The 15308-nt window shown below is 46.2% G+C and overlaps 1 long non-coding RNA gene across 11 annotated transcripts; it reads left to right on the top strand.

Moving 5' to 3' along the window:
• Positions 1–9375: 9375 nt before the first annotated feature.
• Positions 9376–14204, top strand: LOC123138402 (uncharacterized). Of its 11 annotated transcripts, none has more exons than XR_006469089.1 (13): positions 9376–9494; positions 9603–9682; positions 10175–10332; positions 10586–10732; positions 11318–11732; positions 11871–12069; positions 12173–12295; positions 12564–12628; positions 12716–12809; positions 12925–13033; positions 13114–13179; positions 13551–13665; positions 13952–14204. It is a non-coding gene; the product is annotated as an uncharacterized lncRNA (long non-coding RNA). The 11 variants fall into 11 exon arrangements; XR_006469088.1 differs by having other exon boundaries at positions 11246–11732; XR_006469087.1 differs by having other exon boundaries at positions 11227–11732.
• Positions 14205–15308: the final 1104 nt, after the last annotated feature.

Here is a 15308-nt window from a genome sequence, read left to right as displayed (position 1 = left end):
AACAATAGTAACTGTTGTGACGTGGTATCATTAGCAGAGGTTACTGTAGCTTGATCATCCGGGCATCACAATTCTCCTCCACTACAAGAAATCTCGTCCCGAGATTTAAGGGGTGAAGTAAGGGGAAAAGACTCGGGAAGGACGAAGCTCAACACAAGATAGGTACCTAGGGGCTATCTTAGTGAACGTGGCATAGAGGCATCTCTCGAGTGGAAATTCAAGAAGTCATCGAGAGCAAGGTAAGGTGGTGCAATAAGAAGCTTCAAGCGGATGGGCAATCATTAGATGTCTGAAATAGAGCGTGAAAGGGGTTCCGAGCATCGAGAATAAGTAATGCATCTAATATCAGAACAGATCACAATAAGGTGGCTCGTGAATTACATACGAAACCAAGCGCGAGGAACAATTTTGAAAGACAGGGATGTATAGGAGAGTCAGGTTTCGATCCTGTGGAACTGTGGGTTATGGGCCCACCATGTGGGTTAAAAGCAAGAAGGGTGCTAACATTTGCACGACCATGATAGCAAGGGAGTCAGAGTATTGCCTGTCAGTTATGTCGGCAACAACGTTGGTACCAAGGGCGAGGGACAAAGAGAACCATTTTCCTGCTCGTTAAGACGAGGCAGACCAATAGGCAAAGTTCTCGTCCATCGGCGGCTACCAGAATGTCATCAACAATAGTAACAAGGTCTTACTGACAGAGAATGTACACCGAGGTGTTTACATAAGCAGGGAATTATCACTGCTCGGATATGTTAGGTTACAAGAAAGGTTAAACAACGCAATGGAGACTTGAGTCAGTTATCGGTGCTCTCGAGTGTCTAACAACTTAGAACCCGTGGAAAATTTGAATCGGCGAGAAATAATAGTTGATGAAGGACTCATAAGAAGCTACGTAGTTCCATGATATACTCGAGATACTAGAGGGTAATACTCGAAGGTAGAACCGGATAGAGGTTGGACAGATGAAAAGATCTGCATAAGACAAGTACTTTAACTTGTCCGAGAAATGAGATCAAAGAAGAACAATCTGGTCGGAACCACGGTTGCAAAGGACCAAACATAGATATAAGATGAACTTATCAAAAGGGGATTATTATTATTTCAAGAAGCTTCCATGATAAGTTCCATATCGTGTCCATGGGCATGAACACAAAGTTCAAGGTCGACTCCCACTTCTACAATGCATAACCTTTCATTCACTTCTCATTTTAGATGAAGCCATAGTGTTGAGGTTTTATCTGGCATAACACAAGTAGAGTATGACCCATGGAAGTTTCCGGGTTCATACAGATTATGGAAGGCATAGGTTCAACCCATCAGGGTATCTTAGGAACATATACTATAATCTTCAGGAGTAAATATCTCAAGCTCGGGAATAGAGCATGGTTGAGGAAGCAAAGGATACCATTTACCAAAGGCATTAGGTATCCGAGGGGAGGCTTAAAAGGTTATTGAATATGAAGGACACTATTGGATAAAACCCAGCAAAGGATCTGGTGGTCCACGAGGGGTCTGATGTGAGTATCGGTACTCAACCAGAAGAAGAAGGAATGCAAGGAGATCAGATTATAGAAACAACTGACCAATTCAAAGCTCAAATACAACGAAATTATGATTTTCAAAATCAAGGGATCAAAAGCAAACGCTCTGACCAAGGATGGTTAAGTTGAATAGACTTAGGGCACAATCGATGGCAATCTGATTGGCCGAGAACCAGCTCATGTTCGGGAAGACGTCTGAGCTGGAAAGATAATCTATAAGGATCAACTGATGATTGCGACACAGACATATCAAATCGAAAGACTCAAGATGATAATGACAAGGGACATCAATGGATACTGCTAGGCACATGGAATTAACCAGAGTGTACGCAGGTAAGACCTTCTAGAGCAATAGGCGATAGAGGTCATTGAAAGCTCGGATTGTATTTGAAACTATCTTATGAAGCATAAGAATAACTGGGGATGAATGGATACTCTATAAGAGCGAGTAATTATCCGTAGGGGTATTTATGCGGCAAGGACTGTAGGGCAGTAAGCATAAAGGATCCCCTGAACATCGAAGAGTATTTCAGGACATCTTGTAATAACAAGAGCAACTGGGGACAAAGGTTTGAACAACAACATAGGTAGTTACGCATAAGGATTTTATCGGTGGTAGGGATCGCAACGACGAAGGGTACGAGGGACTCGATAAAACATCGAGGAGTATCTTTAGAATCTTCTGGTGCACCAAGCAATCATCTGGAGTGAGGGGTTCTCTGGGAGAAAGTATTTAGGAGATCCTAGAGTTAGAGTTAACAAAATCATTTAACCCAAATAGAAGAGTGATCAGAGTCCTAGAGTATAGACGAGGAAAAAAAATTCCTAATACCACCCAAATGGCGATGTGGGCCCGTAAGCCACACAGCCATGTTAGCAAAACAGTTTTTCAAAGACTAGACTCAACTTCGGCCAAGGAGTTAAAAAGGGGGATCCTACAAGCAGTCGGCTCTGATACCAACTTCTGACGCCCCCGATTCAATCGTACACTAATCATACACGCAAATGTGTACGATCAAGATCCGGGACTCACGGGAAGATATCACAACACAACTCTAGACACAAATCAAAATAATACAAGCTTTATATTACAAGCCAGGGGCCTCGAGGGCTCGAATACATAGCTCGATACACAAGAGTCAGCGGAAGCAACAATATCTGAGTACAGACATAAGTTACAAGTCTGCCTTAAGAAGGCTAGCACAAAAGCAACACGATCAAAGAGGCAAGGCCTCCTGTCTGGGACCTCCTAACTACTCCTGGTCGTCGACGGTCTCCACGTAGTAATATCCGTCGGCGGTGGCATCTGGCTCCAGGGATCCACCATCTGGTTGCATCATCCGGAAAGAAGAAAGAAGTGGGGAAAGGGGTAGGAAAGCAACCGTGAGTACTCATCCAAAGTACTCGCAAGTATCAGATCTATACTAAGTATGCACTGGTATCAAATGGAAGGTTTGTATCTGTGGACTGAACTGCAGAATGCCAGAATAGAGGGGGAAGGCCTAGCCTATCGAAGACTAGCATCTTCACGTAGCTCCTCGCATCTTACAGCATGTAGAAGAGTAAAGAATAGCAGTTTATATTTAACAAGCATGTTGTAACATTAATGCCCCGAGATCCTTCCTCGACTCCCTGCGAGAAAGCAATCCTGGAGCCACATATTATAGTATCCATTCGTAGTTGTATAAGATTAGAATATAAGTCTGAACGTCCGTTACCGTGGACACGACTATTAATAGATAATCTTCCATGCAGGGGTGCACCACGTTTTCCAACACGCTCGATCACTCTGGCCGGACACACTTTCCTAGGTCATGCCTGGCCTCAGAAGATCAACACGTCGCAGCCCTACCTAGGCTCAACAGAGAGGTCCCCGCCGGTCTACCTCCTAAGCACTCCGGGGTCTGGGCCCATCGCCCGTTGCACTCCGGGTCGTTGCGTACAGGGCGGGTCCAGGCTCCACCTCTACATGGATGGTGCCGGCCCAGCTGTGCTGCATTGCTGAACTGGACGTCTGACAAAGCTTCAGCTGATACCACGACGTCGAGGCCCATAACTATTCTCACGTGGTGGTTGGTGTGTAAAGGCCAAAGCCCAACTCAGAACAAATACCCAAACCATAGTGTATTATTAGCTTGCGGAGGCGAGCAGAGACTCACGATCGAAAGTGACCCCGTCGCCCCATCTCGTGGACTTACGACAAGGGCCTAGAATGCCCAGCCGTGCCACGTCATTATCTTGCGGGTGCTCTCCGGGCCCGCCCGACTTTCACCAAGGCCTCAAGTAAAGTCAAGGTAACTGTGTGTCCAGACATCAAGGGGAAAACCCGAGGAATCACCCCCGGTGGATTCCATTCAATGTAATCATCAAGGTGAACGTAAGAGGGACCACCCTCGAGGTTCACACTTGAGGTGTTGAATGACAGAGCCGTATCGGGAATGGTGAAAGAGAAAATCACCCTCGATGACCACGACCGAATAGCTACACTACAAAATTATCATCAGGAGTGCGTTATGAGGGATCACCCTCGGCACTCGATAGTAGCTTTGTAGAGTCGAGCAACTAAAGGGGTGTGACATGATGTGAGGTGTCGGGCTCTGGTCGTCGATCACGCTGATCGAGTCGTCGATGATGAAGCAGGGGCAATAAGGACAAGGTGGGGGTCACTGATGGATCACTAACCAACCTATACTAAGCAGTTTAGGATAAACAGGTAAGGTACAACAGCAGGTTACAAAAGCAGGCTATGCATCAGAATAGGAGCAATCAATAACAGTAGCAAAATCTAATGCAAGCATGAGAGTATAGAATGAGCGATATCGGGATGATCAAAGGGGGGGCTTGCCTGGTTGCTCAGACAAGAAGGAGGGTTGTCGTCGACGTAGTCGAACACAAGGGCATCAGCAGCGGTCTTGAGGTCTACCGGAGAAGAAGGAGGGGGGGGGGGGGAACAGTAAATACATAGCAAGCAAGAGCATAACATAACAACATGCAAAGCTAGACGTGTTCTAACGCGATGCTAGGTGATACTGGCGAAGGGAGAAACATGTGGGAAAGTTTTCCCGGTTTCGAACGTCTGTCAGACAGATGAACCGGAGGGGAAACGTTCAATGTTTGCTATGCTAGGAATGTGTGGCGGATGAATGGACCGCATATTCGGATTCGTCTCGTCGCTGTGAGCAACTTTCATGTAGAAAACATTTTCATCCGAGCTACAGTTTATTTTATATGATTTTTTTAAAGTTTTAAATAATATTCTGGAACTATCTTTAATTCGAAAATAAATAACAAATTGCTACACGTACCCAGCTCTACGTACACAAAATTGTACCAAAGGCTGACAGGTGGGCCAGGGGGTCCCAGTTGACCAGTCAACGTTTGACTGGTCAACAGGGGGTGGGGCCTCCTGTCATACATTGTTTAGTCTAGTCTAATAGGTTAGTTAACTAAACTAGGTGATTTGTCTAATTAAGTTTAATTAATTAAGTTAATTAAGCACTTAATTTAGTTAATTAGTTATTTTTATAATAAATATATATTTTTACATTTTTTCTAAAAAACAGGGGCGTGGGGCCTGCTGTCATAACCCCAGGAGCCTAGCGGGCGAAGGGCATCACGGGGCGGGCGTGGACGCCCGCCCGAACGGCCACGGCAGTGGCGAACACGCCAGGGTGCTGGCGCTGGACGCTAGAGGTGGCCACGGGGATCGCCGGCGACGCGGTGGGGCGACAGAGGAGGCAGCGCGAGGCGAGCAGGCGCTACGCGGGGGCATGCCGAGGCCAGGTGCGAGGCCGTGGGGAAGCAGCAGCTGCGTAGCAGTACGCGAACGAGCGCGCACGCGCGGACGAGCCGAGTACGACCTCGGGCGACAGCACACGCATTAAACCCATTAACAGTCGCGACAATAGCGCCTGCTCGCGCGTTCCACCTGTCCTGATTTACTATGCCGATTTTTTTTACCGGGTAAGGTGGAAACGCGGCGAGCTAGCTCACGTGAGACAAAATCCAGCCCCCGTTCCCTATTCATTGCCTTCGTCCCCGATCCCTCTCCCTTTCCTTCGTCCACCGCCGCCGCCGCCATTCACCGCAGCCCTCCGCCACAGCCGCCGCCGCCACCACCAGAGCCCACCCTAACAGCCTGCAACCCAGCCCTCTCTCCCCGCGCTCATATGTCACGACCCAAGATCAGAGATGGGACGGAGAGACGGATCAGCACCAATATCTAGATATAAATTGAGGATACATCTGGGATGAGAAATCAGCAAGCAAGGAGAGGAATACAGAGAGCGGGAGGTGAGGAGCAGGAGCAAAGGGGCGAGAGACTTGATAACGATTCATTCCTTCGATGCCCTCCTCCTGTGCTCGCCGGGTTGCATATGTAGCTTGTGTGAAGCCTCCGATGACCAGCCCATCTCGTAGCCGAGGCCCATGTTACATACATAACGTGACAGCCCATACTAGGGGTGTTACACTCTCCACCCCTTGAAATTCGGCTTGCCCTCAAGCCGATGATGATCAAGCTGGACCCATGAGTGCCTCCTATCTCATCTGGCTGAAGAGCCAACCCTCCTGGATCATAGGGTAGTATCATGCGCTTGCAAATGGTCAGATCAGAGGAACAGGACTTGACTTCACTGCCAAAAGGAGTTGCAACTGCAGAGTAGGACATCTTGTGGACACACATGATACATCTGAACCAACCAGTGTCCTTGAGAGCAAGCAGGCAAGTGCAATATTTGGGCCCTCCACTGACCAGATACCCAGAGCAAATGATACATAAAAGATAGCAAGAACACTCACGCACATAACTTGTGTAGTGGTCTACCTTTCCTTTTGGTTGTGCCCATGACCAGAAAGAACTGAGCAGCTGGTTAGTAGGCTGGAGATGTTGCAACAACATGACTGCAGTTCTTATGCTGCCTTGAGATTGATGATTCATCACATAATCGAGCCATCCTATGAACATCTGCACCTGCTTATACATTGTGATACGAGGTGTCCATTCATGAAGTGATCTTGTATCAGATGGGAACCACCATAGAAACAGTGAGCAATGGATCCCAGGGAAATATATCTCAATTCTGTAAGTCTGGAGAAATATAAGGAACTGAAAGGGCAAGTGGCCAGCTGGACCATCTCGAGAAAACTTGCGTGTGAAGTGTAAGTGTCCAAAAAATGCTGCACCCTTGTACTCATAATTGTGAGAAGACCAAATGCCAGCGACTATCTCTCCCGGAATCAAGTTGGTCTGGCATTCACTAGTACAAAGAGCGAGAGAAGAGCAACAAAGTAAACCAGACTTGGGATCAAAGACATGTACCCTTTCTTCCGTTTCCGCTCGATCAACTAACATGAGACAGAGTACCCAAGAACTCCATGGAGTGCAAATAAGACGTGTGTCTCTTGATCGTGTTGTACCTGTAACATCAGATTGTATCAAGGAATTGTTGTTGATTCCGAACTGCTTTTTAGTAGCTGTAGCTGCACTCAGAGTTCCATGATCCGAAAACTTTGTTATCGGCAGGAGGGCTTGAAGCTGTAACATGAAACTGAACACTGTTTCTGCAGATATTGGGTACAACCATACACTCAGGAAGGCAAGAACGCTACTTTTTGCAGACCACATCTGTAAAGCAGCATCACCAATGGCATTAGTTGGCTGTACACACTGAACAGCATAGCACCAATCCATTTGGTGCAACACGTTGGTTGTAGTTACTGAAAATATTGCAGGGAATGCCTTATGAGGAGACCGCCAAAATAAAGGCATGCCCTCACAACGACCATTGATTTTCCATTTTGGCCAAGGCTTCAACTCCACAATTATGCGCATACCCAACCCATAACCGCAGGGCTTAATGAAATGTAATGCAGAACAAGCCCAAGGTGCCAGTTCGACAGAGCACAACCTCATAACTTGTTCACCCACTTCAAGAATGTAATTAAGCCTTTTGTTCTTCTGGTCAGATGTTTGGCAGAAATAGCCGACTCCGGGGGTTCGCCTACTCACAAATTCCACAAGAATGCCACTTAATAAAATTTGTGATTTTTGTTTTGTGTTCAATGTAGCATCGCCAGCCCTCCCAAAATTCGTATAACTTTCTCGCTGAGATGAACGCCACTGCTGTGGATATGCATATTGCCAATAACCACAGGGCCCCCCAATACAATATAACTCACACCGGGAACTTCTCAGTGCAGCAAGTAGTTGTAAATAGTGTCCATCAAATGAGCTATTCCAATGCAATACCAAACTGGCAGCCCAACATTTGAGATCCTCGTGTGGCTGACATGTAGATAGTTTCCCAAATATACCTTGAGTTGCTGGACGTGGATCTTGAGGACTGCTTGCTTCTGAATGGCATTTAAATGATGGCCATGGCATTGGTCGTAACATTTGTGCTTGTTGCTTTATGTTCACATTATTATCCAGCATGTACGTGGGCGTCAACGCACCAATGTGGTCGAAGCAGAGGGTCCAACACCTTGTTGACGCCATGGTGTCCAGTTTGGGGGTGGAACATGACCAATGCGCTATGGTTGGCACGACCTTGAGAGGAGCTGCGGAGAATGGTTTGACACTGCACACAATGAGGGGCACCGGCACATAACTGTTGACTTCAGCATTGGTCGGACCAACAATAGAGCACACATCGAATGTTGGTGCAGCAACACTGATGGCTTCGATGTCGATGGTCTCTCCGCATAGAGCAGAAGCTGCCGGCTCAGGGGAGATGTCAACGGCGGCGGGACTTGGGCACTCTGTCAAACATGTGATAGGCGTCGGTGCAGCATGGTTGCTGCTGTCAATGGTGATGATGTTGTCATCTGCACTGCACTCCACTGGGGTAGTGGGCTCAAGGAAGACGTCCGTGAGGATCACCGTAGGCATGAGGACGTGAACTCCATGGCCGTCATCAAGTTTCTCCGCAGCCATTGCCGCCTCCTGCATGATTTCATCCTCCCTTATCCGGGCAAGGGACGAAGCCCCGGTGATGCTTAATGGAGATTGCGACCGCACGACATCCTTGATATCTTCCTGCAAACCCTCAATGTATTGGTGGACGAAACTCTTGATGCTCAGGTTGGGGTTGAGATCCAGCACACGATGTACGCATTCCCAGAACGCCGTCGTGTACTCGGCCACGGTTGCAGTCTGCTTCTGCTCGAGCAGCGAGCACAAGTGCAGGTTGTACTCCGGTGACACATCCTGGATGTCGAGGAGGCAGGCACGCTCATAGATGCACCGACCATGCATGGCAAGAGCCCGCGCTGCTCCGCGTCTTGATCGAAGCTGAACCACTGCCTCCACATGGTTGATTCTCTGGAACACGGAGATCTTCACCACACCATACAATGTAAACACCTGTTGCAGCGTCTCCTCAGTGACCGGGTAGTACACATGATGCACAGTGACGTGAAGAACGCCGCCGGTGAACAACTCTTCGTGGCTGGACATTTGGTCGAACACCTTGTAGGCAGGAAGTGGGTGGTGATTTTTTTCTTGGCTCTGAATACCAAATTGTCACGACCCAAGATCAGAGATGGGACGGAGAGACGGATCAGCACCAATATCTAGATATAAATTGAGGATACAAGGAGAATCTGGGATGAGAAATCAGCAAGCAAGGAGAGGAATACAGAGAGCAGGAGGTGAGGAGCAGGAGCAAGGGGGCGAGAGACTTGATAACGATTCATTCCTTCGATGCCCTCCTCCTGTGCTCGCCGGGTTGCATATGTAGCTTGTGTGAAGCCTCCGATGACCAGCCCATCTCGTAGCCGAGACCCATGTTACATACATAACGTGACAGCCCATACTGGAGGTGTTACATCATATTATCCCCCCCACCAGTGAGCTCATCCCCTTCACCTTGCCCCAGATTGAGCAGCAGGTTCGGATCCATGGCCACGGCGGTGTGAGTGCCCCAATGTAGATTCAAGACGCTTGAGGTCGGTGCTCATTGCGGCTCTTACTCTCGTGCCGACGCCATGGACGAGGTGCCTTCTCCATCAATTTTGTGTTCTCTGTTCGTGAAGCTCATTTCTTCTCCGCTGCAGGAGAGCATCTCTCTCTCTCTGATCGTGAAGCAGCCCCAATCCTAGCCCTTCTTTGGCCATGGCGACTGAGCAGGCAGGAGGTACGAACCCCTCCTCGCCTCCCAAAACCAACTCCTGGGTGCGTTCTTCATCCCCTTAGGGCATCTCCAACACTAGGCGCCAACCCTGGGCGCTAGGACTAAAATCCTATCCGATTAGTCCAGCCGTCATCACAACTCTCTATGTTCTAGAACAACAAACCAGCCCATTGTCTTGCTGGGAAGATGTGGCTTATAGACTTGGGGCCTTTGTTGATTGTTTGTTGGTGTTGGTGTGTGAGGAATTGGGTATGCCAATAGCTTTGTATACATCATTCTACCTGAGGCCCATGCATTTTATTTCTGTAACATAGTGATGGTCTGTCTGTATCAAATTGATCTTACAACATCTTAGATACTTCTTTAGTGTGTAAAATGATACCCGTGCAATTTCCCATATGCATGTTTACCCTATAGTGTCCTTTTAGCATTAATGCATGGTGGTTACTTTCTCTCTCTAATGTTGTTTTACTCATGTTATTTTGTTGTTGTTAGATTTCCTGTTGATGACAGAGGAACAAGGATGACAGTCATTCAGTACTTGAAGGACATATACAACTGCAATCTGCGTATTTTATTCAACTACATGATTGACCAACACTCGTTTCTATGGCATGGCAGCAGCTTTTGGTTCTGGCGCTCTATTCTCCATTGTAAGTGGAATGAGAACCCCAAATCCAGTTGTTAACACAATTACAGCTGGTATGGCTTTTGCAGTATAGCTGCACATGTTTCCTATGAATGAAAACCATTTTGTTCCACTTGAATTATGTCTTTAGGTTTTAGCCTTTCATGTTGCATTGCAACTTGACTGTTATATATCAGGATGATAGGGCAATCTATCCTCCGTTTATCCATGGTTGTTGTACTGTTCTAATTCTTATGGTCAATCTATCTCGATTTTAGGTTGGCAGAAATTCTCAAAGACAAAGACACACAATGAAGATATGAACTATTCTGAAATATGTTGAACCAATTAGGACTTCAAAACTATGAAAAGAATTTCAAGAAGGGTCTTCTGACTGATGAAACATTGCCTTTTATCAATGAAAGGTACATGTTTTTAATATTCCATTGAGTTCCTGCAATTACAGAAAAGAATCAATCTTTTCTATAACAAAATGGCTGTATGCTTACTGAAATTTACCATTCAAAAGTACATATGTCTTGCATTATCCTCCAGTGCACTCAGAGTTATGAATATCGCCCTTGTTCCAAGGCTTGTCATACTTGATCACATTAAAAGATTTGGAATTATTGCATAAATTTCCAGTTTCTGGTGCATTAGTTTCCTTTATCTAATATCCTTTTTTGCAATTTTGCAAAGAACCTGGGTTGATAAAATCAAATTGAAGTGATTGTTTGTCTGTTGGCACCAGTTTTTCTCAAGTTACATAAACTATGTTCTGGGAAGTCGGTCCATTCTAGCTCTTAAATTTTGTAGATGTCTCTTAGTTTGATGTTATGCACATATTGTTCGATGTCGCTTGTGTTCAGGGTTTCTATTGGGCACATAAAAATAAAGGATGACGCATGACACATTTTAGGTGTACATTTATTTCATAGATTGAAAGACAGCGGTTGTTTTAGATGGAGATGTATCGGTGATGCGATCTCCCTGGTTTGCTGCATCTATAGTTAGAGAGTAGTCTGTGCCTCTTCATCGGGCATCCTCTGGAGCTTCCCCGAGGTGACAAGTGCTTCCCACGGTGTCTCTCTCTGTTCTTATTGCTACTGCACACAAGCTACTGACCTTGCAGACCAGGACATACATCCTGGTGAGCTCCTTGGTCCTTGACTGGTCCATCACCGAGGTATGTATTCACCACTGACTTCTCTCAGATCATATGCATGCTCCTTATAATCTAGGGATTATAGTTCTTCAAAATAACTGTATTATCGGGCCGTGAGGGACCGCTGTTGCTATAGTCTTTGCATAGAGCTAGAGAAAACATATGAGTTCGACAACTTGCGTTGAGGGAAACTGATGCAAGCGAAGTGTATATACGTCACCAGAAATTTCCAAAGCATCGGATGTTCTGAGATTGATCAGGTACAGTCAAAGAGAACAGGGTCACCTGTGGTATGATTTGGCTTGGCTCACACACCCCAGGCTTTGACACGTGGAGACCAAGCATCCAATTAACCTGACAAGGCTCAGTTCTGGCTAATATGCAACACATGGATGCAGATCAATTCAACTAAACACATGCTCCCTAAGCCGCGGAACTCGCGAGTGACAAGGAAACAGTTGCTGCCACCTCGCTCCAGATCGAGCAGCAGGTCTGAGCCACGGTGGCGAGAGCGGCCCGATGTGCAGGTTCAAGCTGCGTGAAGAGGGAGGGGGTGCTCGCTATGGCTCTGACCATGGAGCCAACCCCATGGACAAGGTGCCCTCTCCGCCTCTCTCTTTGTTTTCAGTATGTAGTTGGTGACGTAATTATTGTGTGATTTATATCGATCTGACCTTGAGCTTGAAAATGTGTCCTTCAGGAAGCTAGTGAATTAGGTAAGAAGGCCAAGGAATTGAAGAAGGCATCGGAAGCCCTTCACCAAGAAGAGAGAAGTGGGAACAAAGGCAGAAAATGGCGCAAAAACATGAAGGCTGTCGAGAAGGTATGCTTGCCCTTCAAACCGATGATATGCTTTCAAGCTTTAATTGTATTCATATGAACCATTCTCTTTAATATATTGTACATCTTTCTGTGATGTTCTGTTATGCTATTAACTAATATTATGTTTAACTTTCCATCTTAATTATTAGGAGTTGTTACTTTTGGAAAATAACATGAATGCTCTAGAAGAGATGTAACTTGTGAATTCTTATATTCATTCTTTTTTATGGTTGTCACTTACTCTTGTCTTGACATCCATCATGGTGCAGGCTGAGGCTACCTGGGCTTTTACATTGCTTGATTACATTGGAAAACTCATATTCGGCATTGTTGGGTAAGTGTAAATATGTATCTGAACCGTACATTCATTCAGTCTAATGATTTGCAATTGGATTCATCTGACAATGATTTATGATCTTAGATTAATTGTATCGATTGCTTGGGTAGCACATATTATCATATAATTGTATCTTCTTTCCCGAATGAGATCTTCATAAAGATGGACAGTGTTTGGGGTACATTTCTGATCCTTGATATGGTTCTCAACTTAACCAGTTATCCTCTCTGTGAATAAACTGATTAATCTTTTTTTTTTGTGTAAACTGATTAATCTTTTGTTTTGTGTACCAGGTCTGCTTGGGACTGCTGCTTTTGCATTCTTCTGCTATCTCCTCATCGCAGTGATTGCTGGAGAAATGATGCTTGGCCTGAAATTAGTTTTCATCAGCATTCACCCAATGTAGTTGACTCGTGTCATGACACTATTTCTTTGCGCTGTCCTTTTTTTACATTTAATAACAAACATTTAACTTGTTTCAGATGGGGAGGAACGTTGATGAACTCTTTTTTGTTTAATGTTGGACTGATCCTACTTTGTTCCATCAGGTATGCTACCGATGTCTTCTGTTAGAAGTCCATGTCTTACTGTAACTTCCAATGAAATGTTTGAAGGCTGTAAATTTACAAGAATTAAAGAATGTAGTGGAGATACGTGGCAGATCTAAAGAGGTTGTTTCCAGAAAGCATTAGGACAGTAGTTTCTGTTATTAGTCAGTAATAGTGAATACTTGGAAGTGTACATCCCTGAAGCACTGACAGCATGGTATATAACTTGGGCCTGGGTCCAAATCCTCTGCTATAACTGTGCCATAGTTATGGTCACTTCTGCGTGGGTGAATAATGGCCTCTATATGAAAGCAAACTACTTGTTCTTTAAGAAGTCCTCTCTTAAATTTCCGCGCTTGTGTATTTTGCAGTGTGATTCAGTTCTGCGAGACAGCTTTTGCGTACTATGCACAAGCAACTGCAGCTCAGGAGATTTTTGGCCACACGCTGCAGTCTCTTCATGGAATTAATTAAGTATCTCTACAAGTAAGTCTTGAACCAGCATGCAGTCAGTAGAACTATCAACCTGAAGTTGTTGCTTGAACCATCATGGGTATCATTGTTGGCTACTGGTACTTGGGTTATCCTTTCTGCGAAGATAATAATTTGAAAATAACTGCCATTTTCTCTTAACCACTCTTTATTATTTGGTGCAGATTATGTGATTATTAATGTAGACCCATGCTACTTGTTTATTTTTTCGAGTGATGGTTGCTTAACCGAAATGTCTCAGCTCTTGTGAACATGCTAACATGTTACCTCTCTTCCCCAGATGGTGCAAGTACAAAAGGTGCAGAAGATTGTATGCCTGAGTGATGCTTGCTTAACCAAACTTAATTTCTTACTAAGATGGATTAAGCCTAAGTGGAGGTAGCAGGATTGATGTGTGCAAGCTAGAAGCTAAAATTTGAACTGAGATATGTTATTATTCATGCTTGCACTTTCTCAGATATTTTAGTTTATAGGAAGAATAATAGCAGAACCATTTCTTGTTGCCACACATTGAAGGAACCAACCGGAAATAACACTCGTGGTACAAACAAGAAAGTGGAAGGGGCGGGTCCCTCCCTGGCAACGCCCCAACTTCCTCTCAGGAGGCGCGCCATGGGCGCGCCCCAACCCCTAGTGTGGGAAGAAGGGGGATTGAAGGAGGGGCTCACGAAGATCCAGTAGGGCAGGTCAGTGTGCTCGGGGAGGCGTTGATGATGGCGAATCGACGGCGACGAGTTTCGGCGATCAACGGTGAAGACGAAGACGGTGGCGACGATGGGGCGGCTCCCCCGGCTCGATCTGGCCCCTAAGCCACCGTAGACGAGGACGGCGGTCCTCCTCGACACCAGCAGACGGCGAACTGGCGCCAATGGCCATGGTGGTTCGCGACGGCGTGCTCCTGTACATGGCTTGTAGCTCGATCCAGGGCGAGGGAGAGGCGAGGAAGAGGGGGAAAACAACTAGGGTTCGACAAAGGGGGAGGGCCGACGACGTTTTGTAGGGCGCCGAGTGTGTCGGATGGCCGCCATGCAAGGCATGGCACGGCCATGGCCTACAGATGGCCGCCCGATCCCCTTCTCTGCTCCTGTATTTTTTTTAGGGGTAAAAGCCTTTTATTACTCAAAGTCCACAGAAGGTGGGATACAAGTTTGGTCATGTGGCTGGCCAAGCCACACATGACGCCCTGGAAGTAACGACAAAGCGAATTTAGCTAACTTGTGGGCTTCGATATTCGCCTCACGACCTTCAAAAGTAAATTTACTAGTTGGTGTGACTCTGCTCCTAATTTCTCTGATTATCGCACCATATTGTCCTTGGCTTCCCTTAGATAGATCCTCAACAACTTGCTTGCAATCAGATGCGACAATGTAGCTCGGTTGGTTGAGATCTTCTGCCAAAGCCACGGCTTCGCGACACGCTATTGCTTCCAAAGTTGCTGGATCCCAAACTCCTGCAATGACGAGCGCTGAACTGCCCAGGTAGCTACCCTGACTGTCTCTGCATATAGCAGCGGCTGAACCTCCAATCTGGCCCCGAGTGCCCGCATCTACATGGATCTTCGCATAGTTTGCCGGGGGTGCTCTCGGTCGCACTACCCTTCTGTTCCCAGTCGTGAGGCGACCTTGTTTCTTGGGCTT

The sequence above is a fragment of the Triticum aestivum genome, chromosome 6B (assembly GCF_018294505.1).
Source record: "Triticum aestivum cultivar Chinese Spring chromosome 6B, IWGSC CS RefSeq v2.1, whole genome shotgun sequence".
Taxonomy (NCBI): Eukaryota; Viridiplantae; Streptophyta; class Magnoliopsida; order Poales; family Poaceae; genus Triticum; species Triticum aestivum.
Note: the sequence above shows the minus strand (reverse complement) of the source record. Positions and strands in the feature narration are given on the sequence as shown.